Consider the following 26,380-nt stretch of genomic DNA (forward strand, 5'->3'; position numbering starts at 1 on the left):
ATTTTTTGGCACATCATTCAGGTTTTTTTGTACTTTTTATATTTAGATTTTTAACAAATGACGAGGCATTTGTGATTTTATAGAAATAGTTAAATCATAGCTTTAAAAAACTCTAAAACCACTAAAATAAGAATGTTGTTAAACGTGCCTCTAAATAAAATAGCTTCTGTCTCCCATTGGCTTCTATAGAAGTTCACCAGTTTGTAGTTACCGAATTTCTTTTTTTTACCAAATTTTGTTTTTTAAAGGCGCATATTCCTTTTCTCCCTTACCCAACGTAGAGGTTCTTTCCTAAGTTCCTGGGTGTGTTTCTATAGTGTATCTGCTCTGTTTTGACCCTGCCTGTCCTGGCCCTTGCTTGTGTTGACTACCATCTCGAATCCTGTTGAGTACTGCAATATCATCATGTTTGACCTGACCTTTGACCCCGACTATGCCTTTGTCTCTTGCGTTTGTACCGCACTGCTTGTTTCCGACCCGGCCTTTGACTATTCTTCTTGTTTCCCATTCTATTACTTCACTTCGGTTGCCTAGCTTGCTCAGAACTCTCTCCTTGGGCCTTATCACAGTAAGACCTGGCAGCATCCGAAGTAGTGGAGGGCTCCTCCCGAAGCCAAAGGCAGCTGATATAGGGTGAAGAGTGAGCCGCGACTGGGTCCTTGGAGTTTATTCTGAGTTTGGGATACCCTGCATTATACCCTCCTTATAGGTATATATTTGTACAAAGAGAAGAGTCTTGAGAACTAATTGTAGACCTCGCTGTTCATCATCCAAATACCTACAGTAATGGCGTTTACTTCATGTTAGATGGCTATGGCACACAGGGCACCAACTTTTTCCAATAAATGGGAAGATGGAGCTGTGGATAAAGATGCTGAAAAATTTGACATCATCATCATGTGGCATCAACCTCAGAAACTTCAACAGCGCCAAGTAGTAGACATTATAAGTGTGGAAGAGCTGGTTTGAGCTAGTACATTGCTGGGGCATTTTAGGTCTTTGACGTGGGTTCAGGACAACCGGAGGCAGCATCCAGTTTTATCTTGCTTAAAGCTTCATAAGAGAATCATTTGATTATATTATGACAAGCTGTCTCATAGTCTGCTCAGTTTATTTCTTCCGGGGACACTTGAAGTTGGTATATACATGACGTGTCGAGGACTGGAAAGAGTCTAAAGACATTTTTATGATCTGATCTGGAATGGTTCAGAAGTATTGAGAAGTATATCCTGTTAGTCACTAGCTACTAAAAAATGATAGACGTCGCTTCTAGGCTGAATTCTTCACTCTCATAAAGTTAAACCGGCTTCAACAAGACACGGGGGGGGGAGGTTGGGAGAATGTGCAAAGAGATAATCACCATTAATGGTATAATAACATAAATTGCACATAATTACATTTTTCTCCAGAAATGGTCTAAGTTTAAAACATCAACTCTATCTCATCGTGTTTGTGCACCAAGTTCAGGGCCGGAACAAGGGGTAGGCAGAGTAGGCGCAATCATGGGGGGGGTGCACTTTTAAAGAGAATTTTTTTAAAACCCTGATTTGCTTGGCCTTTAATAGTTTTGCAATTTTATTAACCGCCTTTTCCAAACCCCTCTTGCCCGTCATTCGTACTGTGGCAGAAGCACTCCCCACCTCCCCAGGCCTGGATTTGTGGAAAGGCCACTTAGGCTCGGGCCTAAAATAGCAGGATTTTAGGGGGGGCGGCATGCTGCTCAACCACACCCACATTGGTTCAGAAACACTGGAGATGCACTGGAGATATAATCATTTTTTAAATTTCCCATGCAACAATCCCCATTGCTCAGGTCCAGATGATGAAAATTTGCATAAATAAAGGGGAGGGGACAGGGGTGAGGAACGGCAGTGGGCATAGGGGCACCCACTATGTAAATCCGACCCTGCACCTGCATCTTGACAGCTGCTGGCACAGGTACACATTTGGGGGCAATATGATGGATTTTTGGCTCCTGCTGGCAAAAGTACATACTTGGGGCAATATTGTGAATTTTTTGGATGCTGCTGGCATAGAAACAGATTGGGGGCAAAATAAGGGATTGGCTGCTCCTGGCTCAGATATATGGAGCAATATGGTGGCTGCTGGCACAGGTACACAGATGTTTGGGGCAATATGGATTTTTTTGGCTGCTGCTGGCATAGGTACAAATGGGCACAATATGATAGGTGTTGGCACAGGTACATGGGGTAATATGAATGGTAAAGTAGGAAATGGTAATGCAGGACCGGGTGTGGGCGAAGGCACTGATTGAAGCCCTTGCCTAGGGTGCCAAAATACCTTGACTTGTCCGTGACCAAGTTATACTTTTTTTTCTATGTTAAAAGCCTGGGAGGTTTCAAGCCTTGCATCTATGATACAATTTAATTCTGTGAATATTTTGAAAAGATTCTTACCCTACCCACAATTCCTAGTTCCGTGTTTTTTCTCTTGAAGCCCACCATTTCCAAAGTGTTGCCCTTTAGGTATATAATAGAAAAAAGAGGCCTTGGCAGCTGAAAAGACAAGTCAGTGCAACTAGGGGGATACTATATTTCTTTATTCATTCATCCATTTAATAATGGACTCAATGGGTGGCAGATGTTGGACTTCATGATTTGCAAAAGACATTTGAGGAATTAGAAGTGTCAATAAGCAGCACACTTCTAGCCCTGCTCCATCGTTTTTTTGTTTTTTTTTAAGCATGTCCTAACCAACCATTGGGCCATTGGGTAATGTGGTTTCTCAGCTTGTTCTGGTGAAGGGGGAGTAGGTAGGTTTACCAGTAGGTGAGTCTTATGAATGGCATTTAGAATATGTTGATGTTGCTGTTTCATAGAGACTTCTAAAAAGTCCAATCAAGATCCTATTTGTCGTGGACACTATCAGATCAAGGCCAAGTTAGAACAAATGCAGAATTATGGAATTGTTTTTGTTTTACTTTGGGGTGTATATATGTTCTGAACGTGCTCTGTCTGGACAAAATGATTATATTTTTAGGAGTGAAGAATTGCTACAAAAATGTTTTGAAATGATTGTTCCATGTCACATGCGTTTACTGTCATGTCATTTCCTTATGAGAAAAATAACATTTAACAGAATGTGAAAGACTCATATGTTCCATTGTTATGAGTTCTCTGTACAGCTGTTCTTTGGATCTTTCCAAATGTTCCTCAGTTACTCCAACACAAAAGGAAGCAACCAGATAACACAAAGCCTAAACTAATGTTGGTCCTCATCAATACTTGAACATATTATGCTGGGAACATATTTACCTGTGTCTTCCTTCCAGTCATGTCCTCTAAGTAATCTATTCCATCACCAAGTTGGTCTTTATTTTTGGCTGTCCTTAGCTACAATGGGAAGTCACTACAAGTCACCCATAGTGAGGGGCGAATTTGTCCCGTTTCGCTTTGCCGAAAAATTTGTGAATTTCCTGCGAACTTCGCGAAACTCGAATTTTGACGCCCGTGTCTATTCTGACGCTTGCGTCAATTTTGATGCTGGCGTGAAAGTCAGTGGGTATCCGAATAATTTTGAGGCACGACGGTTTTGACGTGATTGACTTTTCTGATGCGTGTCCAAATTTTTTTGATGCCAACTTTCATTTATTCGCTGGAGGCGAAACGTGGAAATTCTCTGCAAATTTGAGCCTGTCTAATTTATATGCCCATCACTAGTCACCTACCGATAAATATTGCCTGGGAACTCTGGTACAAGTGTTTCAGATAGTATAATTATATGAGCACTTCCCACTGTAGTCATTTGAGAAACAGTTGCAAGAAATATTACTCCAACACAAAAGGAAGCAACCAGACAACACAAAGCCTAAACTATTGTTGGGCCTCTTCAATACTTGAACACATTATGCTGGGAACATATTTACCCGTGTCTTCCTTCTAGTCATGTCCTCTAACTAATCTATTCCATCACCAAGTTGGTCTTTTTTTTTGGCTGTCCTTGGCTACAATGGAAAGTCACTACAAGTCACCCATAGTGATGGGTGAATTTGTGAATTTCCTGCAAAATTCGTGAAATGTAAATTTTGACGCCTGTGTCAATTCTGATGCTCGCGTAAATTTTGACGCCGGCGTTAAAGTCAATGGGTATTCGAATAATGTTGAGGCGCGACGGTTTTGACACATAGATCAGACTGATAGTAGATTAAAATAGAAAATGTTATTTATATAAACATCTCACACCTAACGTGTTTTGTGTCACTAGGAAACTTAGTCATAGGCTTAACTTAGGGGCAGATTTACTAAGGGTCGAATATCGAGGGTTAATTAACCCTAGACATTCGACCCGGAACTAAAATCGATCGACTTCGAATATCAAAGTCGAACGATTTAGCGCAAATCCTGCGATCGAACGATCGAAGGATTATTTGTTCGATCGAACGATTAAATCCTTCGAATCGAACGATTCGAAGGATTTTAATCCAACGATCGAAGGAATATCCTTCGATCAAAAAAACGCAGGCAAGCCTATGGGGACCTTCCCCATAGGCTAACATTGAGTTCGGTAGCTTTTAGCTGCCGAACTAGGGGGTCGAAGTTTTTCTTAAAGAGACAGTACTTCGATTATCGAATGGTCGAATAGTCGAACGATTTTTAGTTCGAATCGTTCTAATCGTAGTCAAAGTCGTAGTCGAAGGTCGAAGTAGCCCATTCGATGGTCGAAGTAGCCAAAAAAACACTTCGAAATTCGAAGTTTTTTTAATTCGAATCCTTCACTCGAGCTTTGTAAATGTGCCCCTAAGTGTCCCAGTGACACGAAACGCGTTAGGCATGAGATGTTTATATAAATAAAAATTTCTATTTTTACCTACTATCAGTCTGATCTATGTGTGACCCACTAGAGTGCCTTGCTCCAACATTTGCTTATCTACATACGGATTGTCCGATCCCTTGAGCTGAGGGCCTGGGGCAGGAGCACTTGGGCCACCTATTCAATTTGGTGAGTTTTTCTACTCGTTAAATGTTATGCTCAAACATATTTGGTTTGTAGTCTGATAGTTCCCCTACCCTCGTCCTTCCTAGATTCCCTCATGCACCTGGCTGTCCAAATAGATAGGAGGCATAGGGAGAGAAGCCAAGAGGATTTGGCATCCGTTGCTCCGATTGGGCACTTAAACCTCTTTTTTCTGCCCCTAGGCCCTCTGAGAAGCACTTTGGGGTACTACTTGCTTGTCTCCTGAAGAGAAGATTTTTTTCAAACCCTGGCTGCAAATTCTCTAGAGGGGTTACCTTCGTATTATGCCCCCTTTGAGGACGTCTTTTCTAAAAAGGCAGCCGAGATCTTGCCACCGCTCAGGCCTTTTGACTATGCGATTGATCTGTTACCAGGGCAGGACTTATCCTCTTTCCCTTCCTGAGTCCCGGCCATGGAGGAATATATGAAGGAGAATCTGGAGAGAGGGTTTATAAGGCCTTTCTCTTCCACTGCACGTGCGGGTTTCTTTTTTGTTGAAAAAAAGATGGGGGACTAAGGCCTTGTATCGATTATAAGGGTCTTAACAAGATCACAATCAATAATTGTTACCCCTCCCCTTCATTTCTGAACTCTTTGACAGAGTTAAAGGGGCTACCATCTTCTCCAAGCTTGATCTAAGGGGCACCTATAATTTGATTCGTATAAGGAAAGGAGACGAGTGGAAGATGGCATTTAACACTCGTGATGGGCATTCTGAGTATTTAGTAATGCCTCTCAGCTTATGCAACGCACCAGCCGTCTTCCAGGAACTCATGAACGATATCGTTCATGATCTGTTGGGTTGGTATGTTGTGTTGTATTTAGATAACATCTTGATATTTTCATCCAGTTTATCTGATCATCGCAATCATGTTCAGGAAGTCCTAAGCAGATTAAGGCAAAACCGCTTTATGCCAAACTTGAGAATTGTGTGTTTGAGGTTCCCTCTGTACACTTTTTGGGGTACATTTTGTCTTTAAAAGGTTTACAGATGGAGCCAGTCCAGGCCATTTTATATTGGGCGCATCTCCTTACATGCCATTCAAAGGTTTTTAGGCTTCACCAATTACTACAGGCAATTTATTTTCCAAGCTAGTGGCTCCCATCACTGCCCTTACCAAGAAGGGGGCTGATCCTAGTATATGGCCTGAAGAGGCATTGAGGGTCTTTGAATTGTTAAAGGAAACATTCATTTCGGCTCCAGAACTCCAGCATCCAGATTCTACACTGCCTTTCTTGGTGGAGGTGGAGGTGGATGCCTCTGAGATTGGCGCAGGGGCAGTTTTGTCCCATTGACAACCTGTTACCAATAAGGTCCATCCTTGTGCTTTTTTCTCTAAAATGTTTTCTCCTTCCAAAATGAACTATGACATTGGTAACAAGGAGTTATTGTACATTAAATGGGCCTATGAGGAATGTTGACATCTTCTAGACGTTGCTAAGCATGTAGTCACAGTCTTCATGGATCATAAAAACTTGCTATATTTAGAATCCGCTAAGCAGGTAAATCCCTGACAGGCCAAGTGGTCATTGTTCTTTACCCGTTTCAATTGTGTTATCACATACAGGCTGGGGGAAAAGAATGTTAAAGCATATGCCCTTTCTAGAAGTTTTGTCTCCACTCCACTCAGGAATCTGTACCTGATCCTATTGTTTCTAAGGAGGTGATTGTGGCAGCCCTGAGTCCATATCTGTCTTCTTCATTGTCAAAGGCCCAGATTGGTTTGCCACCTAATGTGCCTCCTGGTAAACTGTTTGTTCCAGAATCTTTGTGAGGCAGTTTTGTTGGAAACTCATGACACCAAGGTAGCCGTTCATCCAGGCCGCAGTAATACATGTTACTGGCGGTGGCCAACTTCGAGACAGGATGTGGGTAATAATATTGATTCATGCCCAGTTTGCCAACATTCTAAACATAGTAACATAGTAAGTAAGGTTGAAAAAAGACTCATGTCCATCAAGTTCAACCTTTTTTTTTTTTCTTTTTATAAACTACCTATCTGCCAGTTGATCCAGAGGAAGGCAAAAAAAAAACCCATCTGAAGCCTCTCCAATTTGCCTCAGAGGGGGAAAAATTCCTTCCTGACTCCAAAATGGCAATGGGACCAGTCCCTGGATCAACTTGTACTATGAGCTATCTCCCATAACCCTGTATTCCCTCACTTGCTAAACACCATCCAACCCCTTCTTAAAGCTATCTAATGTATCAGCCTGTACCACTGATTCAGGGAGACAATTCCATATCTTCACAGCTCTCACTGTAAAAAACCTCTTCCGAATATTTATGCGGAACCTCTTTTCTTCTAATCGGAATGGGTGACCTCGTGTCAGCTGGAAAGACCTACTGGTAAATAAAGCATTAGAGAGATTATTATATGATCCCCTTATATATTTATACATAGTTATCATATCACCCCTTAAGCGCCTCTTCTCCAGCGTGAACATCCCCAATTTGGCCAGTCTTTCCTCATAGCTAAGATTTCCCATACCTTTTACCAGCTTAGTTGACCTTTTCTGTACCCTCTCTAATACAATAATGTCCTGTTTGAGTGAGGGAGACCAAAACTGTACGGCATATTCTAGATGGGGCCTTACAAGTGCTCTATACAGTGGAAGAATGACCCCTCCTCCCGTGACTCTATGCCCCTTTTAATACAACTCAAGACCTTATTTGCCCTTGATGCTGCCGACTGGCATTGCTTGCTACAGACAAGTTTATCATCTACAAGGACTCCAAGGTCCTTTTCCATAATGGATTTGCCTAGTGCAGTCCCATTAAGGGTATAAGTGGATATTATTACATCCCAGGTGCATGACTTTACATTTATCAACATTAAATCTAATTTGCCACTTAGCTGCCCAGATTGCCAGTTTGTCAAGATCCTGTTGCAAGTGCCACATCCTGGATGGAATTAATTGGGCTGGATAATTTTGTGTCATCTGCAAATACTGATACATTACTTACAACACCTCCTTTAAGTCATTAATGAACAAGTTAAATAAAAGTGGACCCAATACTGAGCCCTGGGGGACCCCACTAAGAACCTTACTCCAAGTAGAGAATGTCCCATTAACAACCACCCTCTGTACCCGATCCTGTAGCCAGTTTCTTATCCACGTGCAAACGACTTCATTAAGCCCAACAGACCTTAGTTTAGAAAGCAGTCGTTTGTGGGGCACAGTATCAAACGCTTTGGCAAAATCCAAATGGATCACATCTACTGCCCCCCCACTATCCAGAATCTTACTTACCACATCATAAAATGCAATCAAATTCGTCTGACATGACCTATCCTTCATAAAGCCATGCTGATTGTTACTCATAATGCCATTCATTAGGACAAAATTTTGAATGTGATCCCTTAACAAGCCTTAAAAATATTTGCCCACCACAGATGTCAAGCTTACTGGCCTATAATTGCCAGGCTGAGATCGTAATCCCTTTTTAAATATTGGAATAACATCAGCTTTTCTCCAATCCATAGGCACCATACCAGATGACAGTGAATCTGAGAAAATCAGAAATAAGGGCTGGTCTAAAACTGAACTAAGCTCTCTTAGAACCCGGAGGTGTATGCCATCAGGCCCTGGAGCCTTGTTTACATTAATTTGTATTAAAGCTTTTTGAATCATATCCTGAGTCAGCCACTGACTAGATTGAGCTGAAACCTTTCAGGGGCTGCTACAGTCAATTCCCATACCTGAAAAAACATGGTCCCATATATCTATGGATTTCATTGTGGAATTACCTACCTCTAGAGGGAATACTGTCATTTGGGTGGAAGTGGATCGTTTTATTTCCCTTCCCACCCTCCCCTCTGCCAAGTCTCTTGCTGAACTCTTCCAATCCAACATGTTTACGTTTCATGGGCCCCAATGAACATCATTTAAGATAGGGGGTCCAGTTCATGTCTACGTTTTGGCGGGCGATTTGTTCTCTCATGGGGAATGATTTGTCCTTCTCTTCTGCATATCATCCTCAGACCAACGGCCAGACAGACAAATCCATCATTAGAGCAGTATCTCAGGTGTTATGTTTCCAGTAATCAGTCCCTCTGGGCAGATTTCCTTCCATGGGCAGAGTTTGCATTTAATAATGCCACTCACTCTTCCATAGGAGAATCTCCATTTTTTACTGTGTTTGGCTATAATCCTAGAGCCTTTTTGTTTTCAGATCAGCCCTCGGATGTGCCTGCTGAAGATCCAAATTATGGAATGATCTGTTATCCGGAAAACCCCAGATCCCGAGCATTCTGGATACAGAAACTGTACTTTCCACACAGATAAATATCATGGGGGGCAGAATATATTGTAAATATGTTGTGATAGATAGTGATAGATTTTACCCCTTGTGTGTAGGGACTGGACATGTCCTGCCTTTTACTTTGGGAGGCTTTTTTGCCAGCAATGAAAAAGTTAACCAGAAACAGCCATAAATCTCAATATTATTGGGCCACACAGAAAATACTTTTTAGCCCATTACTAATTCATCAAATAGTCTAGGGCCGTCAACCGCTAGTATGGCTGCTGTCTGTATTATTGCTATGGTTTCTCATTCTCTTAAAGGAGAACTAAAGCCTAACTAAAGAAGTAGCTAAAAATGTTGTACATGATGTTTTGTGCTTCTGTACCAGCCCAAGGCAACCACAGCCCTTTAGCAGTAAAGATCTGTGTTTCCAAAGATGCCCCAGTAGCTCCCCATCTTCTTTTCTGCTGATTCACTGCACATGCTCTGTGCTGCTGTCACTTACTGAGCTTAGGGAGCCACTCACAATATACAGTACACATAGAATAGAAATGTCACAATATAAGGCTGATTAGTAATTAATACAGATAATTACTACATGGCAGCACAGAAACCAGTGCAATTAGCATCAGAATTTAATAATCAGCAAACCTGTAGCATCAGCTTATATTACAGCCAGGGAAGCTCATTTTCTGCTGGATAATTAGTGACGAGCCCTAAGCTTAGCTTCTCAACAGCCAATCAGAGCCCACTGAGCATGTGAGTGTCACAGACACTTTCCAAGATGGTGACCCCCTGTGACAAGTTTGAAGTCCTGGATCATTGCTGCTATTGACAAGCTCAAACTTTAGCCTCGTGCAATAAGTTCAGTATATAAAATATGGCATTTTTAGCCACATTCATTTTTAGGGTTTTACTTTAACGGAATCATTTGGAACATTGATTACTCGTGATGTTATGGGGTATCATTTTAGCAGACAAGCAACACAGGGTCAAAAAGGGCTCAAGTGCATGGAAAACAAATCTATAAGCAGGAAACAGAAGGAAATACCTGCCGTGAAGAACCCGCACTCAGTAACAATAACCCAAGGAAAAAAAGAAAGTGCAGAGAAAGTAGAAAGCCCTGATGAGCAGAAAGGGTGAGGCAAAGGATTACGGACACGCTCCTCTGAATAAGTGTCATTTTAGTGTTTTGAAAGTGCGAAAACAAAGTGTTTTACGTACATGACAAGGTTGTGTGTTTTCTCAGGAAAAAAGCTCTAGTCATGACAGAGTGATGTTGACACTGGGTGTTGGGCAGAAGGCAAGTCTAGACTTAGTTAGGGAACATCAATCAAAGGGAGTGGGAGACGGAACCGGACACTGAACTAGGCTGCCGTGAGCAAAAGTCTCTGAAAGTCAGGTTTAGTCACCCAAGGGTCACCATGTCAGCCTCGGGGGGGCACAATCCATGTGGCAACCCCCCCAAATCTCCTCCCCCAACACCATTAGTAGGATTCCTAAATACTACAGGTATTGGACCTATCATCTAGAATGCTTGAGACCTGGGGTTTTCTGGACAGTGAATCTTTCTGTAATTTGGATCTACATATCTTAAATCTACTAGACAATCATGTAAACATTAAATAAACCCAATAGACTGGTTTTGCTTCCAATAAGGATTCATTTTAAGATATTATAAGATATTTTATTATAAAGGTGAAAAATTTAATTTTTAAAAATTTTTAAACATTTGGATTATCTGAATAAAATGGAATCTATGGGGGACAGCCTTTCCGTTATTCAGAGCTTTCTGGATAACTGGTTTCTGGATAACGGATCCCATACCTGTACTACAATTGGTAGCCTCTCCATAAAAACTGTCACCCTCCTTTCACACATTAAGCGGCCAATTCACCAAGCTCGAGTGAAGGATTCGAAGTAAAAAAACGTAGAATTTCTAGTGTTTTTTTGTGCTCCTCGACTATCGAATTGGCGTAAATTCACCTGAGTAGAATGATTCGAATAGATCGAGCGCAAAAACGCTGAGACTTATCGCCATTCGATAGTCGAAGTACTGGATCGAGCGCAAAAACGCTGCGACTATTCGCCCATTCGATAGTCGAAGAGCACAAAAAAACACTAGAAATTCTACGTTTTTTTACTTCGAATCCTTCACTTGAGCTTGGTGAATTGGCCTCTTTTAAAAATACTTCGACTGCCTACTTCGCCACCTAAAACCTACCGAATTGCTTTAAAAGCCTATGGGAAAGTCCCATAGGCTTGTTTTCCAAGTTTTTGATCGAATAAAAAGGCATTCGATCGAATGAAAATCCTTAGAGCGAATATTCGATCGAGCGCCTATTCGCCTGGCGAATATTTGCCAATTCGACTATTCGCCAGCGCGTAAATTCACCCGAATTGCCTATTCGATTCTATTCCCCAGTTGAATTTCGAGGGATTTAACCCCTCGAAATTCGACCCTTGATGAATTTGCCCCTAAATGCAATAAAAATCTTCGCAAAACCAAAGGGCTTCACACGCCTGATGCTTTTGCATTCAGAAACACTAGGAGATTAAGTGTTACCTCTGCTTTGGTGTATCAGCCTCAGTAGCACTGGGTAATACTATGGTGATTAATATTGCCACGGTGTTGAACCTTAAGTATAGTTTGCTGCTTCTGGAATTAAATAGCTAGTAGTTGCTCAACACTACCCTTTGAGAATGAAAAGATATTGTACAGGTATGGGATCCGTTATCCAGAAACCCATTATCCAGAAAGCAACGAAAGACCATCTCCCATAGGCTCCATTTTATTTATTTATTTATACCCCCTTTTCTCTGTAATCATAAAACAGTTCCTTGTACTTGATCCCAACTAAAGGTGACCATAGACGGAACAATTACGATCGTTCTGTCTCCCTCCAGCGCTGGTTCTCCTATGGCGCGCGAGGCACGTACTTCCTGGTTTTACGCGCCGGTGTGATGACGTCATTGCGCATTGGCGCAAAATTCAAAAGATATTTAAAAGGATTTTGCATTTAGGAATTTGCCCGTTGTTAGGTCTAACTTGTTTAGCTCCTGGGTGTTTATTCCTTGTGAATCCTGCTTGATTATATTGATCCTTGCCTGTCTGCTGACTATTCTACGCTCTCCAATCCTGATCGTAGCCTGTCTGACCATTCATTGTACTCTGTCTATACCGACCCGGCCTGTCTGATTATTCTTGTTTGCTGCTTGTGCTGGCCCAGTCCGCCTGACCACACTTTCCAGTCTGACCCTTCTCCTGAGTTGTGTTGCCTTCCGTCCAATATCCTTGGTAAAACGATCGTGTCCCTTTGCTCGTCCAGAACCCTTTTCTTGGCTCCTCTATTAGGAAGACCTGGCGGGTGGTGGCATTCAATTAACTGAGGGCTCCTCCCGAAGTGAAAGGCGGCTGCTAAAGGCAGAGACAAGAGCCGAGACCAGGGAGCCTAGCACTCGTTCTGGATATAGGGTGCCGAAAGTGACAGATATAATTAATACTTATTGGAGGCAAAACAATCTTATTGGGTTTTATTAATGTTTAAATTATTTTTTAGTAGAATTAAGGAATTATCCGGCAAATTCCAGGTCCTGAGCATTCTGGATAACAGATTTGAAGGATTTTCAAATTCAAATTAAAGGGATCCTGTCAACGGAAAACATGTTTTTTCAAAACGCATCAGTTAATAGTGCTACTCCAGCAGAATTCTGCACTGAAATCCATTTCTCAAAAGAGCAAACAATTTTTTTTTATATTCAATTTTGAAATCTGACATGGGGCTAGACATTTTGTCAATTTCCCAGCTGCCCCTGGTCATGTGACTTGTGCCTGCACTTTAGGAGAGAAATGCTTTCTGGCAGGCTGCTGTTTTTCCTTCTCAATGTAACTGAATGTGTCTCAGTGAGACATGGGTTTTTACTATTGAGTGTTGTTCTTAGATCTACCAGGCAGCTGTTATCTTGTGTTAGGGAGCTGCTATCTGGTTACCTTCCCATTGTTCTTTTGTTTGGCTGCTGGGGGGGAAAAGGGAGGGGGAGTGATATCACTCCGACTTGCAGTACAGCAGTAAAGAGTGATTGAAGTTTATCAGAGCACAAGTCACATGACCAGGGGCAGCTGGGAAATTGATAAAATGTCTAGCCCCATGTCAGATTTCAAAATTGAATATAAAAAAATCTGTTTGCTCTTTTGAGAAATGGATTTCAGCGCAAAATTCTGCTGGAGCAGCACTATTAATGGATTCATTTTGCAAAAAATTTTTTTTTTCCCATGACAGTATCCCCTTAAGCTTCTGTTAGGGAAGTGGGCCTTTTCTCTCTGGGACTTTCTGTAAACTCAATCCCCCCATGAGACTATGTCCAGCTGTTATTAGCTGAGCTCTTTGTGACACAAAACTGGAGATAAACAGGGAAACTCAGGCAGCACAAATAGTGAAAGGAGAAGTCCAGTAGTCAAACCAAATGTAAATCCCCAGGGAAACTACTGCAAATAGAGTAAGTGGGAGAGCAGGCACACGGCCAAAACCAGTTCTGGGAAAGTCCTAAGATGCATCAAGTGATCTGTTCAGCTGAGACATTTCCACAGCCCAGTGCCGTGAGTGTTCCAGTCGCGCCCTTCAGTAAACCAACATTCTAAGAAGCCCCAGTGCTTTGGGTTGCCGGAACAAATCCATTAGCTAAACAGAGAAGAGAACTTATAACACCAACAAAGTGGGAATCCTTTACTTGGATTGACATTGTATTTATTTGAGTTCCCAGTAACGTTAATCCACTCTATGGAACTTTTCTCTTTGAAGAAGTCCTGTTTTATTGCAGAGTGTTTATGTTTCTGCCCTGATTCCTGCAAGCATACTTAAAAGCATACTGTCATCGCATAATAACGATTCATATAACAGGTCAGTGTAGAGTCCGCAGCCGGTCAGGTACCCGCAGGTTATCCGCAAAGACATTAGTAATCTTCAGATTGGGGGTTGTGGGTTGCAAGGTCTTATCTATAGTAAGTTTTATGACTGTACACATTTTTAAAAACGTCTCTGCCCCTCCCACTTCTGATGATGTCACTTCCACTTTGCAGCAACAGAACTTCCTGTTTAATGGTGGTCAGTGGGTGACAAATGGGATAAGGCAATTGGGGGTCCAACTGCAGGTTGCTGATCCAGGTTGCAGGTCATGGGTGCAGATTTAAAAAACTAGACCCGCGCAGGACTCTAGTCCAGCATATCCATTTCTCATCTCTTTTACTGTATTTGTTAAAGCCAACAATTGGGCTTCTGTAGAAACGGTGCATCAACAATACTTGAACCTCCAGAATGAATATATATTTTTTTTTACACAGACATACCTGATACCACAGTTTGTAAGATTGTCTGCACTTGGTGGGACCAGTTCCCCACCCCACCTGAGGGTCACAGAGTAAAACATCCCATGTCTGACCTTGTTCCATCGGTCTGGGGTATCCGGGACCACTGGGGTTGCCATCAGGGGCCCACACACACCCCTGGGCCACTGACCCCTCTCCGCAACCTCCACAGGCCCACTGCCCCAAGCACAACTGCCATTCACCCCCTTCCCCCCCACCAGTGCATACTTGCTTTTCTCTTATTGATCAGGGCACAGGGAGGTCTAGGAGAGAACCGTTTCAGGTGGCAATTGGGACTAGGTCTGGATCAACGGCCCACCGTTATTTTTCTCAGTATCCCACTGGCCTAGTCTTACCCTGTTGTCTGGAAAACTGAGGGGCAATTTATTAAAATCCAGAATCAGGTTTATTCCACAATTTAGGAAAATGCTTTGGCACATGTATGTTTAATACCACAAAGAACATATAGCAGGATACATTCAGTGCCAACTTTGTGTTTAATCCCAGAAAGAACACATGGCAAGATAAAGTGCCACTTCCATGTAGAATTCCTCCATCCTGAGTCCGGCAGGATTTTCATTGGTGCTGATTTGGAGAAACTTGGCCTCAAGCCTCCATTAAATCCCAGAGTGTCCCAAAATACTAGAGGTACTCAAATGTGTCTCTCTTGGCTTCTTTAATGTTGGAATAGGCCAAACTACTAGCCAGTTAATATTGGACAGTGGGCACCTGGTGTACCAATGTTAATGGCAACCAACCCTCTCTTTGCAGAGGGATCTTTCTAAGTTGGAAAACTGGGCAGCAAACTGGAAATGAGGTTCAATGTTGATAAATGCAGGTTATGCACTTTGGCAAAAATAATATAAATGCAAGTTATACACTAAATGGCAGTGTGTTGGGAGTTTCCTTAAATGAGAAGGATCTTGGTTTTTTTTGTAGATAACAAGTTGTCTAATTCTGGGCAGTCCGGAAAAGAAGAGTCACCTCGCACACCCTGGCCTTCAGGAACTCTGCCAGGTGCTCAAATACCAGGAGGGATCGGCACCCTCCTCAACCAATAGTAAGGAAAGAAAGGCAATGGCACACTGGGCACGATCAAGCAGGGAAAACCCTTGCGAAGATTTATTTGCACACGATGCAACGTTTCGGGGTAGTCCCCTTTGTCAAGCATTGCTTGACAAAGGGGACTACCCCGAAACGTTGCATCGTGTGCAAATAAATCTTCGCAAGGGTTTTCCCTGCTTGATCGTGCCCAGTGTGCCATTGCCTTTCTTTCCTTAATTCTGGGCAGTGTCATTCTGTGGCTACTAAAGCGAATAAAGTTCTGTCTTGTATAAAAAAGGGCATTAACTCAAGGGATGAAAACATAATTATGTCTCTTTATAGGTCCCTGGTGAGGCCTCATCTGGAGTATGGGGGGCAGTTTTGGACTCCAGTCCTTAAGAGGGATATATATGAGCTGGAGTACATTAGAGGACATTATAGACAAATAGCAGGGGATCTTTTTACCCATAAAGTGGATCACCGTACCAGAGGCCTCCCCTTTAGACTAGAAGAAAAGAACTTTCATTTGAAGCAACGTAGGGGGTTCTTCACAGTCAGGACAGTGAGGTTGGGGAATGCACTGCCGGGTGATGTTGTGATGCTGATTCAGTTAATGACTATAAGAGGGACTTGGATGATTTTTTGGACAGACATAATATCAAAGGCTATTGTGATACTAAACTCTATAGTTAGTATAGGTATGGGTATATAGAATTTAATTAAAAGTAGGGAGGGGTGTGTGTATGGATGCTGGGTTTTCATTTGGAGGGGTTGAACTTGATGGACTTTGTCTTTTTTCAACCCAATTTAACTATGTAACTCAATATTCTATCTCATGGTACCCCATAGTAAAGAACCCTTTGGATTTATATCCTCCTTTCTGCTAACTTTAGTGTCAAAGCATCAGCTTTTATATTCATTCTGAAAGTAATGCTAATATCAAAATTTATTTTCTGAAACTCACATTGGAAAACTTTAGTTCTGCCTTTGTTTTTATCATTCAGTTAGTTCGCCTTAACCTTTTCCACGGAAAATGATTGAAAATGTCACTTCCTAGTGGTTCTGGTTGCTCGGCTGTATTTCAGTTCCATAATTTCTTGATTTGGAGACTCTGACGAAAAACAGTCCTGCATATTCCAGGTCACAAAGGTTAGAACAGTTTGCTAACTAAAGCCAGCGCTACTGATTCAGCTTGGGCCTGAAACTGTATGGGACAAATTCACTAAGATCCGAAGTTGCGCCAGCGACAGCTTCACCGCATTTCGCCAGGCGTAGTTTCGCCAGCGCTCCGCTGTGGTTTTCTGGTTAAGGGGTCTTTCTGTAGTTTGGATTTCCATGCTTTAAATCTACTAAAAAATTCATTAAAACATCACATAAAACCGAATAGGCTGGTATTGCTTCCAATAAGGATTAATTATATCTTAGTTGGGATCAAGTACAAGCTACTGTTTTATTATTACACAGAAAATGCAAATTCGTTTTAAAAATGTGAATTGTTTGATTAAAATGGAGTCAATGGGAGATGGCCTTCCCATAATTTGCAGCAGTCTGGATAATGGGGTTTCCAGATAACAGATGCCATACCTGTACTAGGACTATATAGATATGGATAATGTCCACTCCTCAGCTGGGCATTGTAATCTGACCACCATTGGAATTAATACACATTCTGAATCAGTAATTGCCTATAAAAAAGGTGGAATATTCTTTTTGACACCAAACAAGCTTTTTTTCCTCTTATCCTTGATGTTATAACCTCCACATTACTTTTAGGGCGTTTTGGCCTCACATCTCGATTTCTCTTTTAAACATCTTGTATCATTGTTGTGTTTCTGTTGGCCCTGCTGCCTGTGTACTCTATAAATTCTCTAGAAACTGTTTGCGGTTTACAAATAAATAAAAATAAGCACTTTATTAGCCATGAACACTCAGTCGCATATTCTGTGAGCCTTAAGTGGAGTATTACTCATGAAATCTCTTGCTATATTGATATAGAGTATGACGTGGCTTCCAAACTCTGGAACGCATGTGATTGGGCAGCACTTTATTTGTCAACGATTACTAGAAAACATAGAAATTAGCTTTGGTATCTGAAGGAATCCATTCAATTCTAGGGAAATGAGAACACAAGTACAATATATTGTTGCCAGGAAGATGGAACGTACCAACTTGTGATATTTGGAAGATCCATGTTACAAGAGCGACCGTCAGACTGAGGACGTGGATGACATGACTGATAGATGAGAAGTCAAGGTGAAAGGTTGGATTATTCCCATGATCCTTGAAATGTTACCGGAATAAACGTACAAATGATTTACTGCTTTGACACCTTTGGCCGCACTTGGTTATGTCTACATATTAATGAACATTGCGGAAGTAGACATCCAAAATAAGTTTGGAAATATTTGCTAACCATCTGACTTTCTACCAATCTCTGCCACTGAAGACTAAAGACCCACAGAGCTACTAATAGCAGCTTCTTGTCATGGCTACAAAATAGAGAATTGAATGATTGGCTTTGCTAGGACACTACGGGGGTTATTTATTAAAATCCGATTTTTTTTATTTCTACTATGAAATCCAAATGTTTAGTGGAAGAAAAACTTGAAATTTTCAAGATTTATCATATCCGGAGGCTGCAAAAAGTCTGAATCCGAAAATCAGCCATCACAGAGAGGTTGTATGTAAGTCAAAGGGAGAGGTCCCTATCTTATTTGGAAGTTTTTGTGGTCTGCACTGGAATTAGCCCGAAAATCCGAATATTTCAGACTTTTCTGGAAAAAGCCCAAAAAAATCATACCATTCGTATTTTCGTTCTATTTTATTTCGTTTTTCCCCAATCTGATTAAATCAAGCTTTTAATAATAAATAAGGTCAAAATAATCAGAAAAATTCAGATTTTAATAAATAAATCCCTACATGTGTTTTAGCTACTAGTATTTGCTACTTGTGGCTATAAAAAATCCTGCCAAAGATAATACTGAGAATTACTTCTGCTAAAACACACACTGGGGCTGATTCACTAAGGGTCGAATATCGAGGGTTAATTAACCCTCGATATTCGACTGGGAATTGAAATCCTTCGACTTCGAATATCGAAGTCGAAGGATTAAGCGCTGATAGTACGATCGAACGATCGAAGGATAATTCCTTCGATCAACGATTAAATCCTTCGAATCGTTCGATTCGAAGAATTTAAATCCAACGATCGAAGGAATATCCTTCAATCAAAAAAACTTAGGAAAGCCTATGGGGACCTTCCCCATAGGCTAACATTGACTTCGGTAGCTTTTAGCTGCCGAAGTAGGGGGTCGAAGTTTTTTTTAAAGAGACAGTACTTCGACTATCGAATGGTCGAATAGTCAAATGATTTTTAGTTTGAATCCTTCGTTTCAAAGTCGTAGTCGAAGGTCGAAGTAGCCCATTCGAAGGTCGAAGTAGCCCAAAAAATACTTCGAAATTCGAAGTTTTTTTACTTCGAATCTTTCACTCGAATTTATTGAATCGGCCCCACTGTGTCTTAGCAAAGCCAATTATCACGATTGTCTATTTTGTAGCCGTGACATGTAGTTGCTACTAGTAGCTCTGTGTGTCTTCATCCATAGAAGTGCTATTTTCAAAAGCCTAACCATGTGTACATAATGGTGTCCCTTCAGCATTTACTCTAATAAACTCGAGTGATCATGTGCTGGCAGTAAGGTTAACCCTAGAACCTCTACAGTATCTATAGAGGGAAAGACTGTTTATTATATATATTCATTGTCTGCACCTAATGAATTCCATTAAATGTCTACAAAACAAAACAAAAATACTAAAACACTTAGGGGCACATTTACTAAGGGTCGAATATCGAGGGTTAATAAACCCTCGAATTCGACCCTCGAAGAAAATACTACGAATTTGAATTCGAAGGATTTACCGCAAATCCTACGATTGAACGATCGTTGGAAAAAACGTTCGATCGAAGGATTTTAATCGATCGATCGAAGGATTTTCCTTCGATCAAAAAAACCTTACAAAAGTAATGGCTAACATTGTACCTCGGTAGGTTTAAACTGCCGAAGTAGGTAGTCGAAGTTTTTTTTAAAGAGACAGTACTTCGACTATCAAATGGTCGATTGGTCGAATAGTCGAACGATTTTTAGTTCGAAACGTTCGAATTGAAGTCGTAGTGGAAGGTCGTAGTAGCCTATTCAATGGTCGAAGTACCCATAAAAATCCTACGTTTTTTTACTTTGAATCCTTCACTCGAGCTAAGTAAATGTGCCCCTTACTGTATGCATTGTATATACAGTACATAGAACACAGAAAAATCACAGGTTAACACAGTCTATTTAAACATACAGTCCCCACAATTAATCCACATTGGCAAAATGCAGGTTCATTCAATTTCTCTTTCAAAGAGCTCTTACTAGCTTTATAGGTATTACTGTACATTGCCTTAGGGATCACATTCCAGTCTTATTCGCACATAACAGTGGTGTAATCATAGGCCTGGTGCAAATTTTAAGCCAGACTGTTGCCCTTGAACTCTTTCTCCTCCAATCTCCCCGACCTTAATCCATCCCTATTTCTCATTCTTAACATACAGGGGCTTTATATCGTTTTGGTCCTGAGTTCAATTCTGACCTGGGCACTATCTGCAAAGAGTTTTTATGTTCTACCTGTGTCTACGTGTTTTCTCTCCTGGTCCTCTGCTTTATTGTTTCCTGATGAACTCGATCATTAGTGTATTATATAATAGGGACAAAAGATTATAAACCCTGCTGAGACAAAAACAAAAGAACAATCTCATTAAATTGTCTGTGCTATATATAAATAAAGGATAATAATATATATTTTTAGCCACGCTCTACATACAGCTTGACTTTTTATGACTCAACCTTTTCCTTGGTCCTGCCAACTGTCCCTGGCCACAAAAATATAAATAACCATTCTAGGTAGAGACTATAAATATTGATGTATGTGGGGGGATGTATGGGGGTTCCAAAGCTAAGAAGCATTCAGAGTAGCTGCAGCCCATAAAATAAGCCAAGATGGCTGTTACTTTTTAAATATTCTTTGCATTAAGGTGATAAGAAGTAATGTAGATCAATGTAAGACATTCCATGTGTAGGAATGTGTAGAATAGCCACCCCTAGTATTTTGTGCAGGCAGTCCCTCCATGTTATGGACACCTAAATGGGTCCTAAAATACAGTTGGGAGGGGTACTGTTGACTCCTGCTGTTGCCCCTAGTGACCAGCAGAGGGCTGGGCTAGAGTATAAAAAGGCTCTGAAGGCAGACTTCAGGGTCCATCTTGTGCTGGCTCTAGCCTGTGCAGGAGGCAGAGCTCGAGTTGGAACCTAGACAGGTCAGGTCTAGTAAGAATAGGTTATTCACACTTATAGATCACTCTAGGAGTGATAGTCAGTCAGTTTATGTAGCTGAGCAGTCTGAGGCTCCTACGAGGATTGTAGTGGGATTAAGATCCCAGGGTACTCATTGCCCAGAAGTAGGGACTAAGTGTACAGACCTAGGGTAGATAGATTCCCCTCAGGTTCCACTTAGGGAAAAGGCTGAAAACTGGGTGTACCTCCTCAAAGCTGCATGTATTGTTCCTATCTCTGAGGAGAATCATACTGACCAAAGGTGTTGTGAGTACTGCCTATTCAATGTACTGTATGAACCTGCATTGCTCTGATTTATGTACACTCCACTGAGGATTGTATTCTGTGCTCAATAAATCTGTTATTTGGTTAAGTTATAAGAACCACTGGCGCCCAATTCTTTGCACCTTGATTACAGTTACAGTTGCACTACACCCTGCTTCCACCTCGATGCGAAGGCTCACTCCCTAAGGTTTAAGGTCTCATCCGGAGCAAAATGTACTAGGAGTGAAGCCCATAGTAGAGTTAGGTGCACTCAATTTACTATAGCGCTACACATGCATTAAGAGGGTTATTTATCCGAATGTCAAAAACTCAAAAAAGGTTATTTTTCCTATCAAATCTGAATTCTTAGTAGGAAGAATTTTTTTTTAGAGATTTATTATACAGAATCCGAAAATCTGGCTTCTCAGACCTGCCGTGGTTGTATATAAGTCAATGGTCCCTAACCTATTTGGAAGTTTCTGTGGTCTGTGCTGGAATTAGCCCAAAAATCAGACTATTTCAGACTTTTTGGGCAAAAATCAGAAAAATTAAAGCTTGTTGGGACAAAGGCAGAAAAAAAATCAAGCGATTCGGCAAAAACTTACGGTCATACGATTCTGATTTTTTCTAGTTTGTTCCTGATCCGATCGTGGATTTTAGTTTGGTCGGACTTTTTTCATTTAAATACTAAAATTTGGATTTCAATAAATAAGGCCCTAAATGTACATTTTATACAAGATTTTGCTGAGATTCAACAAAAAAACAGAGGGCTACTTACAGTGAGGCCCAAATGTTTGTAATAAGATGATGTTTGTGGTGTCTTGTCTATGTTTATTCCATGAATAATGTAAGTTTCCAAGTTTAGTTCTCCAGCTTGTGGTGGGAATCCCCATTTGACCATATTATATGTCTGGATTTTGTGATATGATTTGGCGATCATTTTCTCCATTGTTCCGAGTTCATGTACTCATTCCATTAGGATTCAGCTTGTTACAGGAGTTTGCCGTTTCTAGAATCTTCCTATGAATAGTTATGCTGCCCTTAATATGATTAGCTTCTACTGTGTGCTGTATTCTTTTCATTTAAACAAAACAAAAGTCTACAGGTCCAATTTCCAGGAAGAACTGTTCAACTTTGGGTAGGTTCAGTGTGGTCAAGAAGGATAGTAGGCATCTGTGGGTCTTCCTGATGACCACTCAACTTTCAAAGCTCATATAATTCCTTCTCTTTCACAGGAGAAAAGAAGAAATTGAGGAAACTCAAAGGTGATGATAGTAGAGAGAATAATTAAGAAGATAAGGAGAAAATTGGAAAAAAATAAAACAAAAGTGGTGAAAAGAATATAAACCAACAAGAACATAAAGACAGATGATGGTGTAGACCCATTATTTTTACTTTAGGTCAGAGAAGACATTTTTCTCAGGACCTCTAACTCCTTGGTGGCAACATAGATGTAAGTATAGATATCTCACTGTGTTGGAATCTTGGGTTTAATTCTAGCCTTGTTTTGACCAAGGTCCCTGCACTGGATTTCCTCTCATAGGTCAAAAAAATCCTGATAGGCTAATTGTCTCGGGAAAATGTGAACTTACTGCGTGTACCTGTGCTAGGACAAATAGATTGTAAGCTCAGCTTGGGACTGAAGTATTTCTTCAAGTTTCAGATGAGAAACAGCTGGGTGATCACTGGTTGGACTTCCATGATTCAAGTAGACAATTTGCCACTAATTTCCATTTTTTAGTTCTATAGATAAACTGAGCTCTCCATTTTGGAATTTCAAATTGTTTTTGGAGTTGCTTAAGTCCTACAGCCCATGGTCCTTCTAGCTGTGGTAGAACTTCAACAATGGGAGGGTTGCAAGTCAAAATGTTGCTGACACAAAGTAACATTTGCTCTTTCTACTCTACTTTACATAGATATTTCAGTCATCTTGTTTACTATATAAGGAGTAAGAGTTTCAGACATTTAACGTTCGAGTTGCTTCTACTGATTAACCAATTTTTCATCACTATAGCACACACTTCAGAGCATGACAGCGGATGAGCAGCAGCTGGTAGGTTCTTCCATGACTAGACATTTACATTTATTACAAGAATGTGGAATAACAAGCTGTCACAAGTCAGCAACTCTATGTTTGGTTTTTTCTGGAATATAAAATGTCAAGTGTTTTTTTTCAGCAATCTCGTGGTTTGGCACAGTGTTTCTGTAATTATTATTTTTGCTTTTCTGGTTGCCAAGCAATAAGTTATAATTATTGATTCATTTTGCAGGTTTTACACGTTGAAAATGCTCTTTGTTTTATGTGTAATACTAAAACAGATAGGGCTCATTTGATATAAGAAACTGAATTCAGTCATTGAGCTATAAATTCAGTCCCACTGTTACTATAGGCACCATCTATTCCTACTATACCTGCTATCCCACAGTCACACTCCCTTCCCAGAGACTATTATCCCACTGTTACTATAGGCACCATCTCTCCCTACTATACCTGCTATCCCACAGTCACACTCCCTTCCCAGAGACTATTATCCACTGTTACTATAGGCACCATCTCTCCCTACTATACCTGCTATCCCACAGTCACACTCCCTTCCCAGAGACTATTATCCCACTGTTACTATAGGCACCATCTCTCCCTACTATACCTGCTATCCCACAGTCACACTCCCTTCCCAGAGACTATTATCCACTGTTACTATAGGCACCATCTCTCCCTACTATACCTGCTATCCCACAGTCACACTCCCTTCCCAGACTATTATCCACTGTTACTATAGGCACCATCTCTCCCTACTATACCTGCTATCCCACAGTCACACTCCCTTCCCAGAGACTATTATCCCACTGTTACTATAGACACCATCTCTCCTTACTATACCTGCTATCCCACAGTCACACTCCCTTCCCAGAGACTATTATCCATTGTTACTATAGGCACCATCTCTCCCTACTATACCTGCTATCCCACAGTCACACTCCCTTCCCAGAGACTATTATCCATTGTTACTATAGGCACCATCTCTCCCTACTATACCTGCTATCCCACAGTCACACTCCCTTCCCAGAGACTATTATCCACTGTTACTATAGGCACCATCTCTCCCTACTATACCTGCTATCCCACAGTCACACTCCCTTCCCAGAGACTATTATCCACTGTTACTATAGACACCATCTCTCCCTACTATACCTGCTATCCCACAGTCACACTCCCTTCCCAGAGACTATTATCCACTGTTACTATAGACACCATCTCTCCCTACTATACCTGCTATCCCACAGTCACACCCCCTTCCCAGAGACTATTATCCACTGTTACTATAAACACCATCTCTCCCTACTATACCTGCTATCCCACAGTCACACTCCCTTCCCAGAGACTATTATCCCACTGTTACTATAGGCACCATCTCTCCCTACTATACCTGTTATCTCACAGTCACACTCCCTTCCCAGAGACTATTAGCCACTGTTACTATAGGCACCATCTCTCCCTACTATACCTGCTATCCCACAGTCACACTCCCTTCCCAGAGACTATTATCCACTGTTACTATAGATACCATCTCTCCCTACTATACCTGCTATCCCACAGTCACACTCCCTTCCCAGACTATTATCCACTGTTACTATAGGCACCATCTCTCCCTACTATACCTGCTATCCCACAGTCACACTCCCTTCCCAGAGACTATTATCCACTTTTACTATAGACACCATCTCTCCCTACTATACCTGCTATCCCACAGTCACACTCCCTTCCCAGAGACTATTATCCCCCTGTTACTATAGGCACCATCTCTCCCTACTATACCTGCTATCCCACAGTCACACTCCCTTCCCAGAGACTATTATCCACTGTTACTATAGGCACCATCTCTCCCTACTATACCTGCTATCCCACAGCCACACTCCCTTCCCAGAGACTATTATCCACTGTTACTATAAACACCATCTCTCCCTACTATACCTGCTATCCCACAGTCACACTCCCTTCCCAGAGACTATTATCCCACTGTTACTATAGGCACCATCTCTCCCTATTATACCTGCTATTCCACAGCCACAGTCCCCTTGTCATTGGTTCACATGAGTTCAATTGAAATCACTGTTCTTTGGGCAGAGAAGGCATCACGTCATTGGACATTTAAATTTAAATTAGTGGTGGCATGGCAGCCTGTACACTGAAAAGGATGCTGCATATACTGCCATCTAGTGGAACCTATATAATTGTTTTATGTTTTAAATGCTGATAACACCAATAATTATTATTATACTTATTTATAAAATGCAAACATATTCCACAGCATTGTACAATAAATGGGTGAATACAAGGAACATACAGATTACACACAATTGCCACTTAAGCCTCAATTTATAACACAACACATATGAAGCTCTAAGAAGGAACCCTACCATCAGTTACAGGAAAAAGACCATTGACCTCTTAAAACAGCTCCAAAAAGACAAAGCTATTGATCGGGCTACATATAATCGCCTCTACCCCAGTTAAACCCCTCTATATGGATTTCCTAAGTTACATAACGAAGGGGTACCTCTCATACTAATTGTCAGCAGCATTAATTCTGTCATCTACAACATGGCCAAACACTTAGTCAACATCCTAACCCCTTGGATGGAAATTCAGAGCATTACATCCAGAACTCCCAGGATTTTTCAAGCAAAGTCCAAGGATTAGTTCTAGGCACAGAGGAAACTATGGTGCGCTATGATGGTAGGAGGCAGGTGAAACTGTGAAAAGACAATTGCTACAAGATAACACCATTGGTCACAGAACAGAACTTAACCTAGATCAAGTATGTTCCTTATCGGACCTTTGCCTGAGTATAATCTATTTCAACTACAAGGATAAATTCTACAGGCAGGAGCATGAAGGCGCCATGAGATCACCCGTTTCACCCATTGTGGCAAATCTGTACATCGAGGAAGTGGAAAGGAAGGCTCTGGGTACTTTCAATGGAATGACACCCAATCATTGTTTCAGATACGTAGATGACACCTGGGTTAAGATGCAAACAAAAGAGGTACAGACTTTCACTGAACACATCAACACAGTAGACCACAACATCAAGTTTACACGAGAAGATGTGCAAGAAG

The sequence above is a fragment of the Xenopus laevis genome, chromosome 5S, assembly GCF_017654675.1.
Source record: "Xenopus laevis strain J_2021 chromosome 5S, Xenopus_laevis_v10.1, whole genome shotgun sequence".
NCBI classification, from domain to species: Eukaryota; Metazoa; Chordata; class Amphibia; order Anura; family Pipidae; genus Xenopus; species Xenopus laevis.